We start from the raw sequence: 21,264 nt of genomic DNA, 5'->3' as shown, positions 1-21,264 counted from the left end.
GCCTTAAAGCCAGCCATAATTCAAAACACATTTGGAAAAATTTAAATAACTTTAGTAAACAAACGAAATTATTATCTTATCTGACAAACGGCTGCGATTGCATCGCTGTGAATGACTTAATACAATGCTTTTACGGAAATTGGGTGCCATTAATGGCCAACCACTACATAGGCACGTGTCCTGGTCATTAAAGAGTCATCAACTTTAATTTTAATTTAAAATGCTCGTGCCATGTATATTGCTTGTTTTTACACTTTATTGTTAGTTTTACCTAGTAGTACAATACTTCTTTTTTTTCGAGTGTGTTAATTGCTAAAATTATGTTAGATTTTAAAGAAGTTGTGGTCTATGAAAATTACTCATACGGCACGAGTTGGATTCGAACCTGAGACCATTCGATCCGGGCGTATGGTCTTAACTATTTGACCACCACCTCTTCATTGACCATCACTGCATCAATAGAACTCAATTCGGGTTTAGCTGTTCGTGTTTGTGTCGTATAAGAAATTAATCTTAGAAGCCCTCAGCCAGAAGCTCGAAGTCTGTTACATGCATAATAATAGAAAAGCGATGTTAGTGCGTTATGACGTGAAAAAGAAATGCCTGTGAAGGCCTAATTTCTGAATAAATAATTTGATTTTGTTTTTGAAAAGTATTTTAAGTTAAGGTGTTTTGGTGCTCATGGAAATCTAAAGGGTAAACACAATTTTTTAAAGATTAAGATGTTAATATTGAAATTATATATGCTATGACGATAATGTCAATTTACAAGCTTGATTATAAATTATCTAGTCATATCATTAAAACCATGTAATCTATCCTTACGTATGATGTTTAATACGTATGATTTATCTTTACCCAGCTTTATTATAGTGTTAATAAATTGGTATATAATTTATCTATTAACATTTACATCCTGTTAAGTTGGTATAAATCTTGAGTAAATTACTTAGTGTTGCCATATGTCGATTAATTTTGTTGAAAATTCCATCCTTGTTAGTTAATGTGCGGTATTCAGTTTCCTTGTAGAAACACACGTTAGTATATATTACATGCTCTGCCCTGCTGTATCATAGTAATATTTATTAACGCCCTCTCCTTTGAGAGCGACAAAGCACTTTGCGTAGGTGCCGTACCGAGGGATCATATTATATGTTTAATGTATATTATACCAACTTACAAATTGGTTTGACTACTGCTACCTGGCAGCATTTTTTTAACACCTAATGACGATAAAAGGAAATAAGTCTCACGTATCTGTTTATATTTCTGTCTGTCTGTAGCCTCATAGCAGCCAAACGGTTTAACCGATTTGAGGTTTTTTGTAATATTTATTCGATTTTACGTGTTTAAAGAGTATCAGCTCTTATTTTGCAGATTAGAGAATGTAAAGCAACTTGAACGGGTCGGGTCGGACTCCGCACTCCACTGCAGCCAGCAAGTTTTAAATGATGTGGTATGCCTAAAGTGGTGTGGTATATTCATGTAATCATCTGAAAATATTATTGTTTCGAAAACATGATTGAAGTTATAATAAAGTCATTATACTTTATCAGACTCACAAATGATATGAGGCTAAGTCGTGTTTAAACGTCTCTAACTTAATTAAGACAGACAGTCAGTTTACCTTATCCAAGTATTGCAGCGTCAAAATGTTCCAAGTTTGGAGAAGTTATCTCTAAAGTTCCGCAATCTTCCTACTAGGTCGGGCCAATCTCTCTGCAAATGGCTCTGTGAGTAGCCCAGAGCAACATCATTTTGCCTAAATCTCACCCAAAATTGTTATGAAAATCCCTCCTCGTTAATGAGAAATAACGCATTCGAGTTGACCATTCCATCCCAGCTGTATTGCCGCCTTAACGAAGAAAGTCGAGTAGCCTTAAGGAAAATGAGTTGAATACATATTGGCATTTAGCGAAAAAAATCTGAATATATATTTTACTATATAAATCTTGCACAATGCACAATGTCTTTTGCACAATGTATGTATATATATATATCATTATGTCATGCTCTATGTATGTTGTAATTATTTATATTATGTAATTAATTTGTGCAATAAAGTGTTATTGTATTGTAATGTAAATTAAAAAACTTTCTTTTCCGTAAAACGACGTTGTACTTATCTGCCACAAGCGCGCCGCTCCACTTTTATAGGACGCGCCGTTCATTTCAATTGTGTAGCGGCAGTAGAACGACTCGAAATGAAACATTACAAGCAAATGCTGCCCAAACAGAAACTTTAAAATGCAATCTCCGCGGAAACGTGAGATTAATGGCGGGAACGCTTAAATGGTCGGCGGTGACAGTGCCAAAAATCCTTGTTTTACGTAACGTATGTTAGTGCTAACAAAAACGTCTCTGCAGAGAATTCCCTTCATTAACGTGGTGGAAATTAGCGAGCGTTAGTTGGAGGCGCACTCGTAAGGGGGTAGCCACATGCAAGTCATTATGCGGACGATCATTGAATTAATTACGCGAGCGGAAGTGTTGGGGCGCGTCGTGTCGAGACCGAGACTCTGCACCACCGCAAAACACTCATGATACTGTGGAAGGTTTGTCTCTATTATAATTGTATGATCTAATAGCGAACGTAGGTACCTTCAAATCTTACTTTACTATCTGTCGTTACATTGCGTACCGATAGGAGTTCGAGAATAGTTTTGACAAATAATTATGCTTTTGGTCTGTATCTTTTACTATAAATATTTTATGATATATACTTGTGATTTTTGAAGTGATTGTTCTTCTTAATAAGTGCCAAAAATATAAAATTATGGTAGGTACGTTTATTTTCACTTCACGTTCCTTAATAAGTGAAACTTTTGAAATCTGAAAAAAATAAATAATTTCACCACTTCAAAAGGAATTTAAAAAACTGACACGCGATTCAGCAATGAATGTTTTCTTGAAGGTACACTATGAAATCGCAAATTGATTGTCACGACACAAAGGTGTGCATGCTTGAGTGCAGATTGTAACATCAGTGCCGAATTAAGCAAGCTCTATGCTATAAAATAGTTATTTACTTAATCATCTTGTCCGAAACTGTACAAGAAATACATATTTTGTCTGGATATATTTAACATCATCCTTAGATTATAAGGAAGTCCTCCCTTAACTTAAGGATTGCTTCAAGTTTTTAGGGCGCAGGCACCCCCAGCATAGCTGAGCCCATTTCACTTTACACGGTTAATCAGGCACTGTGTAATATTTCGTTATTAAAGCAGAGTTTATCGGGTAAGTCGCATCGCGTCGTAAGTTTTGTGGGGAAGGCTGGGCTAGGCGAATCAAATTAGGTCGGGTGCGCGATGCTATCTCGCCACTGCACCGACGCCGTCCGCCCCCGATAACAGAATGTCTGAACCATAGACGTATAAGGCGCAACATACTAAATAATTTTAAGAGGAGCAGTCTTTACATTGTTGATGCAATGCAAATGATCTGACATAAATCGTCGATTGAAAGTGAAAGTGAGTAAATCAAACCCTGGATGACAATCTCTATGGCTGCAAAAGCAAGCAGGCTGTAAATAAGAAAATTATAAACATGAAGCGAAAAATGTACCTAACCATTGTAATTTTAATTCTATAGGGTTAGCCAGTCAAATTTGACGTAAACTTTAACCTGCGCAGAAAAACGCAAAGTACGCCATTTTATATAAAAGACGACGGCAGTTAAAGTTGACTGGTGCAAACAACTCTTATAAATTCAATTTTTTAATTTAATGGTAATGGTAATCAATGGTAATTTCAACCAATGTCTACTAAAACATTACAAGTCGCTGTCCTGAGGACCAGATACTCGAATTCATTTGATTATTGCGGCTGGCTGATGACGTCTCCGCTAATGTAGGACGGAAATGTTTTTCCGTGTCCGTGCCTTATCTAGCACCTCCTCCTTGCGTATTTAGGTAAATTAGGCACGCTAGCGGCGGACGTTATCGCGAATGTCTTTGCGGCTAGTTTTACTCCTACCCGACTAACCATGTTTAGCTTTTTTTAACAAGCTGGATCGAAATTTATAGAAGAATAAGGCTTTTGCGTACCAAGTTCTATGAAAAAATGATTTTTTGTTGACAGATTATTTTGTGTATCTAAAGTCATGTTAATTCGTACTAATATTATATAAAAAAAGATTATTTTTTTTTGTTTGTAATGAATACACTCAAAAACTACTGGATCAATTTTGATGAAATTTGCAGAGACACAGGAGTGACATAGGCTACTTTTTTATGGTTCTACATGAGCGAAGCCGAGACGAGCCTCTAGTAATTAATAAAGTAATTGTACTTATGTGGAATATTTTGTGGAAAATGATAGCACCAGGTAAATTAAAAATATATATATATATATATAAGATTTAAAAGAAAATTAATTTTTTTGTTAAAAAACGCATATTACTTAAAAATAATTATGAAATTTATTTTGATTTACATGCAGAATAAATTCTTGTTTAAAATAATATTCACTTGCAATATAAACTTTGCCATATAAACGAATTTAATATTCTCGTACATACGTGGGTTTTATTAACTCCAGTAATTTAAAGTTGCAAAGTGTGTCGTTTAAATTGCATTAATATTTAAGTGCAAGCTAATTAGAGCTTTAGGAGTACAATGCAAATTGTAATAATAATCATTATTATTATTTTTTCAAACATTGTCATTATCCAACTACGCTTATCCCACTTTATGCCATCATTTTACATCATGACATAAAAAAATGGAATGGAATGGAAGTAATTTTTTGTCAATATCATGATACTGATAATATACGAGTACACTGGTACAGTCTACTGCATGACAAGTTACCCTGAATCGCTGTATGCGGCGGTAATAAAGGTGAGTATGCAATGAATTTGGGTAGCTTGACTTGCGGTCGACTGTACACGACACAACTATATATAATATAAATGTAATTTTAATATGTTTCTTTTTCTAAAATACATTAGGCATTATTTGTATTATGCCGTATTTATGTAGTTTAATGCGACTTTGTTGGAACTATGTTGTCTGTATATAAATCCTAGCTGCACGTGGGTTGATGAGTGATCGGTGCCCTGATAGCAGTGATTCTGGTCTGAATGTCACGACATTAGCATGTTAGATAAATCCGTAGGCTTCACGCACATCGACCTAAAACACTTAACCACAAAACATCATAAATTTTGTCTCAAAGGATTTAGTATAATTAATTATTTTTTGTTAAATAGTTAAAGTATAATTTCCCATAAAAAAATAATTAAAAAATTGGAAATCTGTAAACTATAAGTCCTACAAAGTATTTCATAGCTTAAAAATGCACATACGAGTACAAAAATGTTTAGTATTTCAATGCAAACTTGAGACTAAGTATATATTTTTTTAATTATTAGATCCTTGGGCTTGAGTATTTTCTCAATGATTATTAAACTTTAGAATTTATTAAAGTTTATTGTCCTCAAAGAAACAACTATCACTTCACACATTGCATTGTCAGTATTAACAGCACAATTAGCAAACCTAAATATGTTAAAAGCGCAGTAATAACGCAATTAGCATTAATGCAAACATTCTTAGTTTACAAGCGAGACCTAAAAGCAAATGTAGGTAAATGACATAATGGGTATAAAACTTGGCTCATCTATGCTGCCGACACGCGGGAAAAAGTCATATAAGACGTTTTTCTCGAAAAACAGTTTTATACATATTCAGAATCAGCGAAAACAGACGATTCAGAATATGCAATTAACTCATTTGCGAGAAAAATATCAGATGCATCTTTTTTCCTTATGAAAGTAGCACGGTCTGGGGGAGTTTTCATAACCAGGGGAGCTTTTCCGTGACTGCGTGAATTAGGAGCGACCTCATTAACCTATATACCTAAGCCACTGGTTCCCTTAGATCACTACGGCATTAACAATTAAATGAATCACCCTCTCCGTACGGGACCGGTCCCGTTTGCTGGGTTTAAGATTTTACCCAGTGATTCCCCCTTGTGATTACGCGTGGGTGATCGTGCCTTGCATTATCTGCTTAGTAGTTCGGAAAATTATATTGTACAAACTTACTAATTTCAAATTTAGAAATAAAATGTGCTTCTCTTTAGCATCATGGAGCAATTTTCTTAATCTTATGAGAAAATCATTCAATTTATTATAAGTAAATATCTATTGTAAAATATTTTTTTCAGTAAAAATTGCTAGAATTACATACCTAACATTTATAGTGTACCTCCCATTTAGTGTTGAAACCAAAGTTTCATTGAAACCTCATAAGTATTTTTTTTTGTTTTGCTCACGTAAGTTGCATTTTAAAGACTTCTACTAACAGCCAAATTACCTATAAATCATAAGTAACTTTGGTTCTAGCCATAAAGCCATAGACTTTCCTAGCTTTGGGCACAAAGTCGTGGGCACAAGCACTCTCGAGGTTATTATGACATAACGATGCTTTGTTATGCTAATGCCTCTTTTATTGTTTTGTTAACCTAAATATTTATTTTCGAACTTAGTTATTAGGAATAACTAAGTTCTAAAATAAATATTTCGGTACCACACGCAGGTAAATATGACAAACTGAAAACGAAACCTAGATGATTTTCGAAACTGACCGAATCGAAAAAATGTACTATTACGAGTATGTCCTACCTACTTAGAAGGACCTTTGATTGCTCAAAATAAAAACTAAACAATATTTATTCATTTACATATTTTTGCTTTCTTCCGATTGTGTAATTTAAGGTGCGCCATTTTTTCGCTGTCCTGTCTGTATACCATGCGCACAATCATACACGCTGCTATACAGAGACAATCATTAAAAATAATAATTTGGAACCAGATGTTTGTAGCTGCAATCAAAGTTCAGAAAGTAACAAATAGGTCAGCTTTGGATTGAAATCGTACAATATGTTATATGTATGTACTGCGTACACCAGCCCCTGCGGGCGTATTGAGCGGCGACTGAAATGCCGTGAAACACGTGTAAAAGTTCATTATAATAATAGATGAAAATAATTAACTTTCGTGGCCAAAGTAGATGTTGTTCCCGCTTGCAAAGTTATCCCGCATGGATCTTTTATACCTTGATAATAGGGGTATGTACGCATTAGTACATTAGAAATGAATTTGTTTATGTTGATGTGATGATGACCGTACTGTTGAAATAAGTTGCAGAGCTTATGTATCCTTGAAAAATAGCTGTGCAAGTCTACAATAATGAAAATAGGTAAAATATTTTATTTGCAATTTATAATTACATAACATAATTATGCAGCATAGGTTACATGACATATTTCATGCCCTTCAGGTTATGTAATTTCCCTTACAGTACTGTATATTTTGTCTAGACTTATTCAAATTAAATATGTACGCAATATTGGTAATAACCATTTAATTTTCAATAATCTTCGATTGTAGAATATATCGCTTTGATAAGACCGCCAATTGTATATTTATCTATTTATACTAATACGGTATACGGTGAATGCGGTAAAATGAAGATTTAATTTGATACATTAAATATTTGTAATATTAAACGACATCTTAATTCTATCGAAGACTATTAAGCGACGTGGTAATAAAAACAAACATGTCGTAAAAAACCTTTATGTGATCAATCTCCTTTACAAGAATGTCAATTGGAGTGTAAAGGACGATTCGGAACGAATTAAAAAGGGTTAATGGGATTTGGGCATTTTAAATGCTTGTTCCTGCAGCGTTGGGGTGCGTTAAATGTAGACATCATTTAGAAGCTCGGAATTAAATGGAGTGATTTTGAATGACTTAAAAAATTGATTGTTAATGTCATTCAAAATGTACCAATACTAAACATATTTTATACCTTATCTGGCCATCCACCCCGAATCGTACCAGACCGTACCTAAAAGTGCTCATAACACTTAAATTTAATAAAACTGTTTTTGATAATTTTCAGGTTTAGAAACTTTTTATATTTTGAGGAAAATGAAGTTCTTTGCTGGTCTATCTAAAGGTGCATTTGCATGAGTTATAATTTATCTCAGACTATCAGATATTCAGCAGTGTCATATTTTTTCTGTAGGTCATATTTTCATGGTATAACGTCAGGATGAATGATTAAACTACGAGTACAGAGTACAATGGTTCAAGATCAAATATTTCTTTCTTCTTCCTGGAGTCGAAATATTTATATCTATAAGTATTGAATTATGCAATACAAAAACCTTTATTTGTATGATTTTTAATAAAACCTGTAGATTATTTTATTACTTGTTGTGCTACACAAGTATTAAACGAGAAATAAATGTCAACGCAATTGATTTTCGTATTGATTCAAACCACGTACAAAAGCAGCAATTAAATGGCTTCATTGGGACCAATTGTTAATTGCAAAAGACAATTACCATTTTATTTGTATACATTAAGTAATAGCCCGTTTAATTATTTCGCGCTTAATGTACAGTACAAAACATTGGTGTTACAAAATAAAAACTCTACAGAAGTGAGTGAATTCAATCTTGTAAAAAAATTTTTGACAAACTTAGAAGAAATTTGAAAAACGGATCGTGAAGCTACATGCCAGTCTTTATTCTAGGACGGACAGAATACGCACGAGCACAGCGCACGAGTGATCTGATAAGGGTTCCGTTTTATTATTTTTATTATCACTAAAAAGAACCGTTAACTTTGTTTTAAATGTGAAAGTTGACATATTCCATAACGATTTATTTTTAAAAATCCATACACTCCCTATTTTATTTTATGGGCCCGAGGCAGGTAATTAAAAATGTATCGAATACTTTCAATTTAAATGAACGATGGGTGAATAAATCTTATTCGAGAATAGTGCGTGGGCGGCCGCTAAATCGTTATTGCACAAACCCTTATTTTAATGTATTGCGGCTATCAATCACGTGTTGTTGTGCTTTTATATAGCTTTTGGATCGTTTAATTTTGCATTCAGTTTTATTTCATAGTTTAATAGCATTGTTATTTACGTGACTATAATTTTAAATGTGCTAATAAGAGTATTTTTTTGTATGTATGGTAAATTGTTTTTTTTTTAATTTTCAGTAATATAGAACACATAAACCGGCTTTTGTGGCGTGCTGCAAAACAATCTTAATACTAATTGCCCTAGAGTTGCGGTCGGAAAATGGCGCCACCATAAAGCGGTCTTCATTGCTATTTCCTCTATAAGCATTTTGTCGTACAATTCCACGGAAAGAATTAAACAATCCGAGACCAAGTTAACGTGGTCAGATTGTGGTAAATACTAGTGCGTGCTGGCAGAATCATGAAGACCATAAAGTAATGGGTAGGCAATAATTGGAGCACTAGGTAGAAGTAAAGATTGCGTGCTAAAGGAGTCAATGTGAGTTTGTTTACGTCTTTGTTATTCGCAAAGGAGGTCAAGGTTTCAGATGACTTTAGGTTATTCAAAAACTACTTCTATATAGACAAACTAATAATAGACTCCAAAACCAAAATAAAATGAAATGGAGCTATCACAACATTACTAGAGTTGACAGAGAAATCCCCTATATCTGAACGAATACGAAGAAAAACTTGGCCTCCTCGGACCGTCAATAAATAAAAACAGTTTTTAATAAAACCGGCCGAACTAGTGGCGCGAAGCGGCAGCATATTGCATCCGTATAAATTCGCTAATACGCCTGAACTGGGACGATAAAGCCTAAAATAGCACAAGTTATTTCACTGCCGGAATAATTCTTCGGATTTTTGACAGCGCAATCGAAGTTTCCCGCTAGGCTCTGCCGCGGGGGTTTAATTAAGAGCAAAACTCGAATCGCTATGTATTGCCGTTGCTACGCCGAGACTGCTACTTTGTTCTATAAGTTCGTAACAAATAATTGCAAAGTTGATTGCAAAACTACGAAAAATATATGTTTTTAAATGACGTTGATAATAAGATCGTATTCAATAAAAATTTAGATGTGTTAGCAAATCATCACATATACTTGTAGATAACATTGCACAAGTAACCAAATAGCTCGTAAATCTTTTTTTCTGCATTTCGTTAAATTTTAAAATTATCAAAAGATAAAATAAAATAAACAACGATGAAAAAGCAATTGATTTGATAAGAATCAATGCTAATTAAAAATCTCTTACAAAAAAAGCGTTTACACTAATTCCAAATTCGGATTCGTGCACAATCAGCTAAAAAGGAATAAAGTTTTTATCGCTTGTCCGAGGCCCGTGTCCCGGGCTGATTCTAACGAGCTCATTGGAAATTCAAATTGGGCTGGACCGCACCCCGTAATCAATAATATTACATGTACGTATTTCCTGAACCAGTGTCAAGACTACTGCCAATTTAGAAGTGCTTGCTAGACGTCTTACTCGCAGTACCTTGAATTCATGATGTGACTTTGACTTTAGTTCGGTGGGATTTATGTTTGCACGAGTATTTCCGCAACCTTGTATCAAGCGAATATATATGCTTTAGTGCTCTTGAATTTATTACATAACTACTTATTAAAATGTGAAGATGGAATTTCTCTGGGCAGGACTCTTATCCTTTTCTTTTCATATTTTTTAACACAAGAAAACTGTAACATAAGAAAATCATATTATGATTTTATTCAACTCGACAGAAAAATATAGTGTTTTGACATAAACTCGCTCATTTTATTCGATTATGGATTAAGTTAATGGTTAGTTATCCATACATTGGGCCATCCATACATTACATTAGCTACATAAGAATTCAAATTAAATTAACATTTCAATACTCTCCGATCAAATTTAATTGTAAGAGTAAACAAATTAAGTAGGTATGCTTATTGAAATTGTGGAATAGTTGAAGTGCGACATAAAGTGGATTTTGGGTCCAAAAACTAGTGAGCGAAACACTAAGTATCTCGTATCCTTCGCGTAATGAGGCGTGCTGAAGGACATTAGCCTTTAAAAGAGTAGCAAATGACGCATCCTTACAAAACTTATCTGTTTTTAAAGATACATTGTTTACGACAAGGTCTTAAGTCTCATTATACTGTGTATAATTTTTACTTACCTTTTGAAAACAGTTTCTCGTTTAAATAGTCATTTTATAAGTAAATTGAGTTACTAAAGTGTAAATAGTCTTAATATTATAAGCTTATCTAAGTAGATCGATCTTTTTATTCATTACTACCTAAGTACACTATGATCGTAAAGTCCATTTTTTTTGAAATCTTTCCTTATCTTATCCAAATAATGAAGTGAGAATTCTTGCATCTCATAAATGCTACATTAACATGCAAAGCTACGAGTAATCTAGAAATTACTTACGATTTCAATATTACATTGTGAAGATTATGCAAATGTGGAGTTGATATGGATAAGGTCGATGGTATAATAAGGCGTTCAAAAGTGCACTCATTATAGTTGATTCCCAAGTACAGTCACATAATAAATCAATTTTAATATACCTTTTTTTCAAACAACGACATTTTCAATGGTGTTTAATGGGTCACTATACTTTATACATTTATTTTAGTTATTATCATATATTATCGTGTATTATATATAATCGAAGGTATTAATGTAGGTAATGAGATGGGCACCCGCATATAATCGAGATAAGTACATAGTAATTATAAAGAATTTTGGGGAACAAGAAGAAAGACCTCGGCCCAGCAGGTCTAGAAAAAAATTTAATTATTATTGATGAACTATTGAAATTCGTTGAATTTTCTAATTTATATTTGAACCGCACAAGACTAAATACATAATTGCACAGCGGTGCTGTCGTGCGATTCCGTCCTAGATTAGGACCACTCCAAATCCTGTTTTCGATGTTACACATGATTACTAAGAAATAGTCTTGCCAGCTGATGGACAATAATAAAAATTCACGTCAGACAGGGTGGGCGGTAGTAAAATAATTATACAAATCTTCAAAATTATAAGGTTGATTGAAGAGCGAGATATATTTATAGACAGAGTAGGTAGAGGTTCTAAAAAATATTAAATTAATCGGCAGAGTTATATAGTCCGCGACTGTACCTATATGGTCCTAAGAATTAGCGATATTTTATTTATTCCGGGCATATAGAGGCATTCGTGTACAGGATGGGAGGAAAATTGCACTAACTAATGATCATATCGCTCCTTGAATACAAATTTAGGTCTTTCAGCGTCTACGGTCAGTTGGTTTTAAGGAGCTTTTCCATTGCCTCGCACAATTTTGCAAAAATATGTATTGTTCATAAAAATCGTAAAATCAATAAAATCAAATCAAATAAGCCTGTGTACCTGTGTTTGTTTATAGGTACCGTCTGTATCGTAATCAGTAATCGGTACGTACTTTAAACTTAAAAAAGGTGAATATCGTTGCAATTTCCACACAAATAAAATTATAGAAACATTTAGTAAATTATAGATGCTAAAAAGATTTTCAAATGGAAAAGAAAAAGTAGGAAAGCGGTCTCTGGGCTCTGATGCTTAATGTCTATCTAATGTTAGGTAACACATAATCTAGGCTATTAGTCCGTCGAGCGGTCCTATTGTAAGGCGTGCACGCCACGAAATTTTGGTAAAGTAATTAATTGAATGTGCCAAGCAAACCTAAGTACGCGTGCTGTATAAGCTGCGTGTCTGTGGAATTGCACCTTTGCGGCCGCGTCGGAGTCGGTAAATTGAAATGGCGTTATGATTTATAGCGAGACTTCACGAACTAGTATTACGGCAGCTTCCTATGAACGTGACGCGGAAATACCTAGCCGCAAATTAAAACTCTTTCAGAGCCAATAAGGTTTCGTTCATTGTTATTGTTTAGGAAAATATTTTAGCTTTTTATTATTTTTTTTTGTTTTATTTTCAGATTTAATTTCAATCGCATTGATTGATTGATATACGGAAACAGATAGAGTAGGTATAATGAATCACTTGTACGGTCGAGATAGAAAAACTCAACCCACCCGTGATGACAAGTAAGATAGATGTGGATTAGTTTTATCTATCGCCGACTGTACTATGAAATGGTATGAGATGAAACATTAAGCGTGCGCTGCAGTATGCTCTAAATAAAAGCAAAATTTCAGAATAGTTAAACGCAATTTTCTCACTGAAACACAAATTTAACAAAGAGAATTCCTCATAACATTCGCTTAAAACATTAACGGGTTCCGCATACATGCGGCGGCGGGAAAAACGATAACGCGATAACATTTTGACGAGTCTGTGTAAATTTCTTCAGCTCCGAATTAAATGCCAACTTGGGAACGGGGCATTCGTATGAAAATTCGCTAATTTTCTAAAAAGGCTGGGAAAAGAGCGGCGGCTTCGTGCTCTTAGTTTAAAAGTCATATTTAGCTAATTATGAGTACGTTACGAGGTCGGACGTTCTGCCAGCAGCAGGTATTCGAGAATTCCCAACGAAACTGTATCCGAATACATTACGGTAGGTGTGGTCACGTCCTATTAAAAATGGAGTTTACAGCTCGTGCGAACTATATCTTATGCTGTTTTACACTGACCCGTGGCAGAGTAATAAACTTCTCATGCAAGTTATTACGCGCGATTCCTTTAAGCTTATTCCACATAGTCTATTTCTAATCCACAAATGTTTGCATATTGGATGATAATTTACAAATGATAATATTAGATTTTTTATTTAACTTTGTTATTAATGTCTGTAGTCTTTTTTTTAACTTATTTTATCCTATTTTCCGTTTCCAATGCACACAAAACGACTTTTTCTTTGAGACAAATACTTACATTTTGCTACAGTGGTTTCAAAGTTACAGTAAAATCTATCTCATTTATGAGTATGGATAATACACATTAAACTCTTTGTTCTTACGATATTTTAACAAAAGCCTTATTATGAACTTTTAATTTTATAAATTTTCGATATTTCTCGTCCGTCGATAGCCATCAGTTGGCTACATGCCCATGCCGAGATCCAAGTTACATTTTGCCTGATTTTACCACTAACCAATACGTCTACTCTGGTCTTTCAAACTTAGTCCACACATCATTCCGATTGCTCCCTGATAAGCTAAACATCTAACTAAATAAAATTTATGTGGCTTTTCCAGCTTATTTAGGACATTACAAATGAAACATTCTCATTAACATATTTACATGCAACAGAAATGGTAGCCACTTTTATCGCGTTTATTTCTGGGTGAGCCATAAAATTCAACAATCAAGGATTCATTAAATTGACCAATAAAGTTAAGAACGTATATTCAATATTTTGCCTTCGATGTTATGATGTTTTATCATCATCATCATCGGCCATTTTAATGTCCATTGCGGGGGCACTGGCTTTCCTTATGGGTGGGTGAGGATTTTTTTTTCAGTTGGGCCCAATGCGGATTTATATGTTGTAGCGACTGCAGATTCTGCAGGTCTGGGACCAACAGGGCACAACATACCTTTAGCTGCTTTGATATCATTATATACTTATCTTTAAAGATATTGCATGAATTTCGGCTAGACTACATAAATGTGATTTTATCTTTAAAATAAAATTGCATTGATAAGTTACCAAATCTTGTTAGGCTGCCGGCCTGAAATAGTCTAGACTATCCGAGATATTAAATTGAATGTCAAGAGGATACCTGCGGCAGAATGTTGTCTAGGTATCGTTAATGCTCTGTGGTCTCGTTATGCTTGGCTTTGGGCCCAATTTTAATTGCGTTCTCGCAAAATAATAAATATTTACGTCAGAATATTATGAGCTATGCCAGGTATTGTTCGTAGTAACAAAACTAAATCGTGGTTTCCACCATAAATTTTGGTTTATTAATAAATTGACAATTCGCGACTAATACGGATTAATAGGCAAAGTATTGCAAAGCTAGTGCAGATATAAGTAACCTACAAAACAAACCGTGTCTAATGACAGCTACAACTCTCAGGTACAGGTCAAAACCAGATAAGCAGTGGATTATAATAACTGGATAACAGCACAACAAAATCCATAGCATTAAAGAATTCGTTATCTATAAGTTATCAACGCATAGAAATACTGCAACGTAATTGGATGAGCAATACATAACACATAAGTATTATTTGGTTAAAGTATTTATATGTTATAACTATTTTTTTAAGCATTGACGCCGAAAAAAAATAATCGTTTCCGCTGAATCGAAATGAGGCTACGCAAAGTTGCAGTCAACGTCTTCAGTTGAAAATCGAGGCTATGTAAATGTTGACACAGGGATTAGAGTATAAAGACATCAATAGCAGCTGATCCAAGTTTTCATGACAATAAATAGATACTTCTCGGTAATAAATTGCAATCAAAAAGGAAAATGAACTGACTAGCTTAAAAAAAAAATTGTAGTATTATTTTTAAAGAGTTATATTGATGTTCAATTTTCGAACGTTGAAAATCTAGTTGCGTCAGTTGCACCGGGTCAAGCGAATGAAATAAATTTATTATTTAAGCTAGATTGAATCACTAAATAAAAATAAAACTATTAGTTCCTGAATATCAAAAAACAAAAAAAATACTGGTTTTATTTTACATACATATTACGATCACAAAGTCTGCTGCTCTAGATACTTAAATACAGGTTGTCTATATAGAATACGATCTTCGAGTTTAGTTCAAAACATGTATTGATGTGCCTTTAGCAGCAAAGCCTTTATTATGCCCTGAAAGTTTGTCATTCACCGCAATTCATTCAATTAATTAACATATGACATTTTGATGAAAGTCTCATTGTTTGTTTCATTCAGGTAAATGTTTACAGGCGGTCGGCTTCACGTTATTGCGGTGCACTTACAAGTGTCTGGGGGAAACTGTGAGCTGTTATTACAAGAGAATTTATGACGTGAATTGCTCCTTCTAAGTTCCAAGTTTGCCGTAAACAACAATATACAAGTTATCCGATGTTTGGGCTCCGCCGCCTAATGTGACGGGGAAAATGGAAAGAAATCCTTGCTGAAAATTTTGTGTAACGTCCCAGATTACAAGAGTTTATTCGATACTTTCACTCGTTGTGTCATAATGTTGGACAGTATCATTTTGCGACTCCTTGAATGTTCGCCGATAAAAATGTGTTTTAACAAGATGACATATGTTGAACAGTTATGATATGATTCACTGGATGCGTCGATCCATTTAATGACAATGTATGAAATTGATATTGCTTTTACTTGCAAGTCGTTCAGCCTGTTAGACCGAAATTTAATAATACTTCAGTCTGAAATGTATACGAGCAGAAAACTATCACGCTATAAAATAATTAGTAGTGGCAATTCTTCATGCAATGTCCACACGACTATTTATTAATCCTGTCGTTGGGACACATTAACACAATGCTGTAATGATAACTAGTTACCGACCAGGAGACTTCAAATAATTTATATGTAGTTTGTTTTCATTTCTAGTACCTGTACTATAATTTACACCTATACGTAAAACAGTTTAGTACCTACAATCTTATAAGAAAATGACTTGACGTTTAGTAGTTCTAGATAACGTGGGATAGACATATAGAAAGTAGTAATTGAATAGCTACAGTTAGAAAGCTATAATAACGGTATTTCTTAGTGGAAAACTTTAAGTAGTAATGTTAAATACTTACAAGATATTATTCATATATCAATACCATTGCAATCAAAATTCTATTCACATGTACCACAGATATACGATTAATAGAGTCGACAAACAATAACTCACAAGAAACCGCAAACGGAGTCCGTGCCGTTCCACATGTGCCGTTCATTAAGTGAATATGATCGATAGCTGAGCAGGAGACTGCCGTTAGATCATTACTGATATGCGAATGGCGCCTGCGGTTTGAAACCGTCCTTCTGGCCGTTATTAATTGCCCCACGAACAAAAGCAAATGACTCAGTAGAGGTGATCCTGCGAAGGCGGGTCGGCGTTATCCATTCACCCAGTGTAGACGTCTGCGAAGAGAAATGTTCATTCACGATAGGAGAATTTATGACTTTGATTTACGTCGGAGTTTTCACGTGGCACCCTCGAGTTACCCCATAAATAGAAGGGTCTCGGCTGACGTTTGGACGGTTCGTTATTATTGCATGTTAGAGAGGCGCTGTCGCCATTCAGCTTACATCGGCCGTGTTGAATTGATATAGGAAGCAGAAACGTTCATATTTACATATTGGGGATTTTGTGAGCGTTTTTGGCTACGCATCCATGAGTGGGATATGAAAGATGTAATGCTGCTTGGTTTTTATTTATGAAAGAAAAATGTTATTTCTTTTATATAAACAAAAATAATAAATTTTCACGCTCTGACTATCTATAGCTGGTTGCATTAAAAATGTAAAATTTTTGATGTGATTTAAAAATAAACAAGTTGTTGTCACATTGTTCGGCCGGCAGTGCAGCAGCAGTTAGGTAGTTTTATCTCACACAATTTCAATTTTTCATCTGTGCCTGTCAGCTCGACTGCGGCAGATAAGTAACGTTCGCGCTCGTCCGGAACAAACTGTAAGTGCATAGAAAGGTATAGCTAACGAATTCATCTCAGAAACTATGTACCTATTATATTATTAATATTATTACGTAAAACTGCTCTGTACTAAGTACATTACAAAGAAAAGAAAAAAAGGATTTTTTACGCGCGTAAATATCTGCAAGCTAAGCTAGTATACTATATAAAAAAACTACTCAAAAACACTTGATATAAATTAGTATATGGCAAAATAATTCCACATTATAAACTACTTTCTATTGACTTGACAATTTTTAGCGAACATCATGTGAACGAACTGCATGATTGCATGAAGGATCACATCTGTGGTTGCAGAAATTTGTGTTCGGACTCCCGGAATAAAAGTTTGTTCGTCGCCGGTTTGTTCGCTTCACTTCCTTTTATAAACTTTTTGTATGAGCCGCTCCCGCCACCCGCTCGGTATCAATAATTCTTACAATTTGTGCCCGCATTCAATCGATGGAGACGATTGAGCCGGTTCACTAAAGAAATTCTCACTGAAAACATTTTTATTTATTCAACATCTACTTTGAGAGCTTCTATAAAAATTTTTACATTATACGAATCGTGGCTGTATCAAAGGTATCGGTAAATTCTTAAGTTGTAATAATTCTAAGTATCGTTAATATGATATACATGCAAAGTTATGACGGCAAGTTGCAAGAAGCTTAACAAGGCTTACAGAGATGGAACCAAGGCGATACGCTCTAATAAATCTTGTTATTGATTTCTGAAACTTTACAGTAGTTGGTGATTCTAGTTATTTAAACAACGTGGTAAGAGATAACTGACCAAGCCCAAAACTCTATGGAAACCCGTTTTTCATAATGTTTTCATCACTCATTATGTACTGCATTATGCATAATTAAATAATTTTAATATTCTGGACAAGAAATTAAAGACTCAATTGTACATGTTTATGTGGTAGTTATTTATTGTAAAATTTTATTATTTCACGTAAAACATAAAGGGCTGACTTAAGCGGAATGGAAATGGGCGTTATCATTTTTAAATCAATAATCTACAATCATTTTTTTACAAATAAATAAAGTGTTATGTGATTGTATTATAGATAAAAACGTAAATAAAATTAATGGAAAAATATATGATATTGTCACAAGTGAAGGTACGCGCTGGATAATACACGAAGGATATTCCACATTCAGGCTGGTATTCCACTGCTTTAAACAATGCCTTGTACATATATAGCTACGCTATACTTGATATATATCACTATATACAGTAATATATAGGAGTCCTGATATTAATAATGTCAGATGCCTTTTATTCCACTGATCCAAACAATGTGTTGTTATAGCTACGCTATACTTGATACATAATACTATATACAGTTATATATAATAGTCCTGATATTAACGTTAGATAACTTTGGGCGACTTGTATAACACTCGATAAGAAAGAAAGATTGCTACTGCTATCGGTTTATTTTCACAGAAGTTCATGAGGAAGGTCAACTTCAAGGCAAAGGGCAAGTAAGGAATAGAAAAATATTTTATCCAAAAACTGGAAATTCCCACGCGGGTCAAACTTACACAGTTGTTAATCTTTTTATTTTTATTTTACTAAATAACTTTATATATCCTCTGTAATGTATCATTTTACATTTGTCTCAACTTGTGAAGCATTTCTTTCAAAAACGAATTTTTCAACAAGATTGTTATCAGCTGAAACAACAGATAAAAAATGAATGCAGCGCCACGTTTCGAAAGGGCCAACTCAATCAACCCCTATTACATTCAAGAAGTTGTGCGCAATCTCATAGTCTGGGAGCTGTCGGATCTTCCCGTTTGTTTAGTGTTATTTTACGGACAGTTAATTAAAGCTGTAGGTTCTTAGTTTAACTTAGCCGAACTTTTACACCGATAACAACATTAATGAAAACTCGTCTGGATTTGGGCAAAGTGTGGCGGTGACAGGGGTTGCGAGGGGCGGGAGGGGGGAATGGGGTCGGATCGGGTAGTTGGCAGTTGGCGTTACGCCGTTCACGCGAGGCTACGTCGGCCGAGGCGTCCGTAACCGTAGCCGTGTTTACGAACAATTTAAATTTTCGGAGTGACTGCTACGATGGGCACTTCCCGAAGCGTGGCGAGGCCTACGAATGTGCTCAGTGCTACGCGTGTATGTGCTGCACATATGTGAATGTGTCTGTTCCGTTCATTGTATGGGTGCTGGGTTCGTCGGCCGACGTGGTCTGTCATAATTTCAATGATTAGAATAAACGGCAACCGGTGCCGATTATTTAAATAAGTATATCCAGATTTTATAATGCTGCCTTCCTAAAAAAGCTGGAAAAAAAAACATGTATATGTTTTTTTTTACCAAGAATATAACTATAATATTAGAATAATTATATTTCAATGAATAGTGTCTCATGTCAATGTTAACCATAAATATTATTCAAACTCATTCATTCCGACAGATTCACATCTAAAAAGTGTATAAGTGTAATGTATCTATGTATACTTACATACATAAATACATGATAATTATTAATTCAGCTGCGAGTTAACTACTGCATAAACATAAGAATTAAATAGTTTGTGGTCATAATAAAGGGAAACTATGAATAAATATTCCACGTGAGAGCGAAGGAGGCCTAAGGCTCTATTGATTGGTACAAATAAAATTACAGGAGCGCTTCAGACCAAGACACTGAACATATTTTTCTAATAAAAACCTGTTGTCTTAATACATGGTTACTTAGGAAAGTTATTTTGGTTCTTTAGCTAAAAAAATTTAAAACTGGAACTCTAATAGAATCAATCGTTGTCAAAAAAACGGGGTTGCACTTCGGCAATCCCGGAGTGCAAACCCGCAGAAGTGAAAACTTACTATTAACGTTGTGCATTTTTGACATCTTACGAATTTTCGATCAGGGTCACGTGTCCTGACGCGGGTTTAACATTTTTACCCATCACGAAAAGTGCACAACGCCGCTAAAGAAATTGTCACTTCCAAAATTGAAAAGACCGACCCTTTATGTCGCATATTTCGCGACTTCACAAATAAATCAGAACATATATTATATATAGGGTACATGCTTTTGGTTAACATCAAGTGAATAATATTTAGCAAGAAGCATCACGTGCACAAGATCGGAAAATTATATAATGTATCTATACCTATCTGCATTGAAAAAAGCTAGTCCAACTCACACTTGACCGTTTTTTTAAAAATTATGTATGTTTTTTGGCAATGTCATTCATTCTTAAATCATTGTGGTCAATGCCGTTTTCACTTACATTTAGATACTTTTTTTCACTTGAACATTTTGTCCGGCTATATTTATTTTCATGGAACACTATCGTCGTTTTATTTCAGATTATGTCGTGACCGTAAACTAGTGTTGCCCTAACTCACCAGAGGGTCACACGCAATGTCTCAGAACCGTAGGTTAAGGATATAAATAAACAAACGTATATTGTCCTGCAGATGAGACGAAAAAACAGGTTAAAAATAATATTGTTACCTAACATAGCCATCGGAATTTATTTATCTTCAAGTCTTGGCAAAATACTTTGTCATATTATATCCGTGTAGCTTGTTCTTGGTATACTCGTGGCAGAGCAGCCGTATGTACATATTATTAGGAGGTGCATAGCTAAGTAGCTCAATATTTATCGGGAACAGATTCTTGGGCGGAATTTGGCGGATTAGGCTTTATTGTTCTTCTTATTTCCTATTTTCATTACTTTGGGAACTGTCTGCTTGAATAGCTAGAAACAGTAGGCAAAGGTTTGCCGTCTTCTCGTATATATATAATAAAGTTTATATTATATAAATGTATATATTATTATATAAATGTTTATATTATATAAATGTTTCATGAATGAATCTTTTATGTAAA

General features: G+C 34.4%; 1 protein-coding gene across 9 annotated transcripts in view; it reads left to right on the top strand.

Annotated features, from left to right (window-relative positions):
- LOC128675166 (agrin-like) overlaps positions 1 to 21,264 on the top strand; it is a 168,248-nt gene that overhangs the window by 88,365 nt on the left and 58,619 nt on the right. For 3 of the 9 annotated variants that reach the window (XR_010370099.1, XM_053754435.1, XM_053754381.1), the window contains exon 1: positions 19,399 to 19,606. The exons of 4 other annotated variants lie outside the window; for them this stretch is intronic. The gene's annotated coding sequence lies outside the window, so the exon portion shown is untranslated. Of the gene's footprint in view, positions 1 to 19,398; positions 19,665 to 21,264 lie in introns of those variants that run through there. 2 more of the 9 variants (XM_053754399.1, XM_053754391.1) reach the window with 2 other exon arrangements.

This window comes from Plodia interpunctella, chromosome 2, assembly GCF_027563975.2.
Source record: "Plodia interpunctella isolate USDA-ARS_2022_Savannah chromosome 2, ilPloInte3.2, whole genome shotgun sequence".
NCBI lineage: Eukaryota > Metazoa > Arthropoda > Insecta > Lepidoptera > Pyralidae > Plodia > Plodia interpunctella.
Note: the sequence above shows the minus strand (reverse complement) of the source record. Positions and strands in the feature narration are given on the sequence as shown.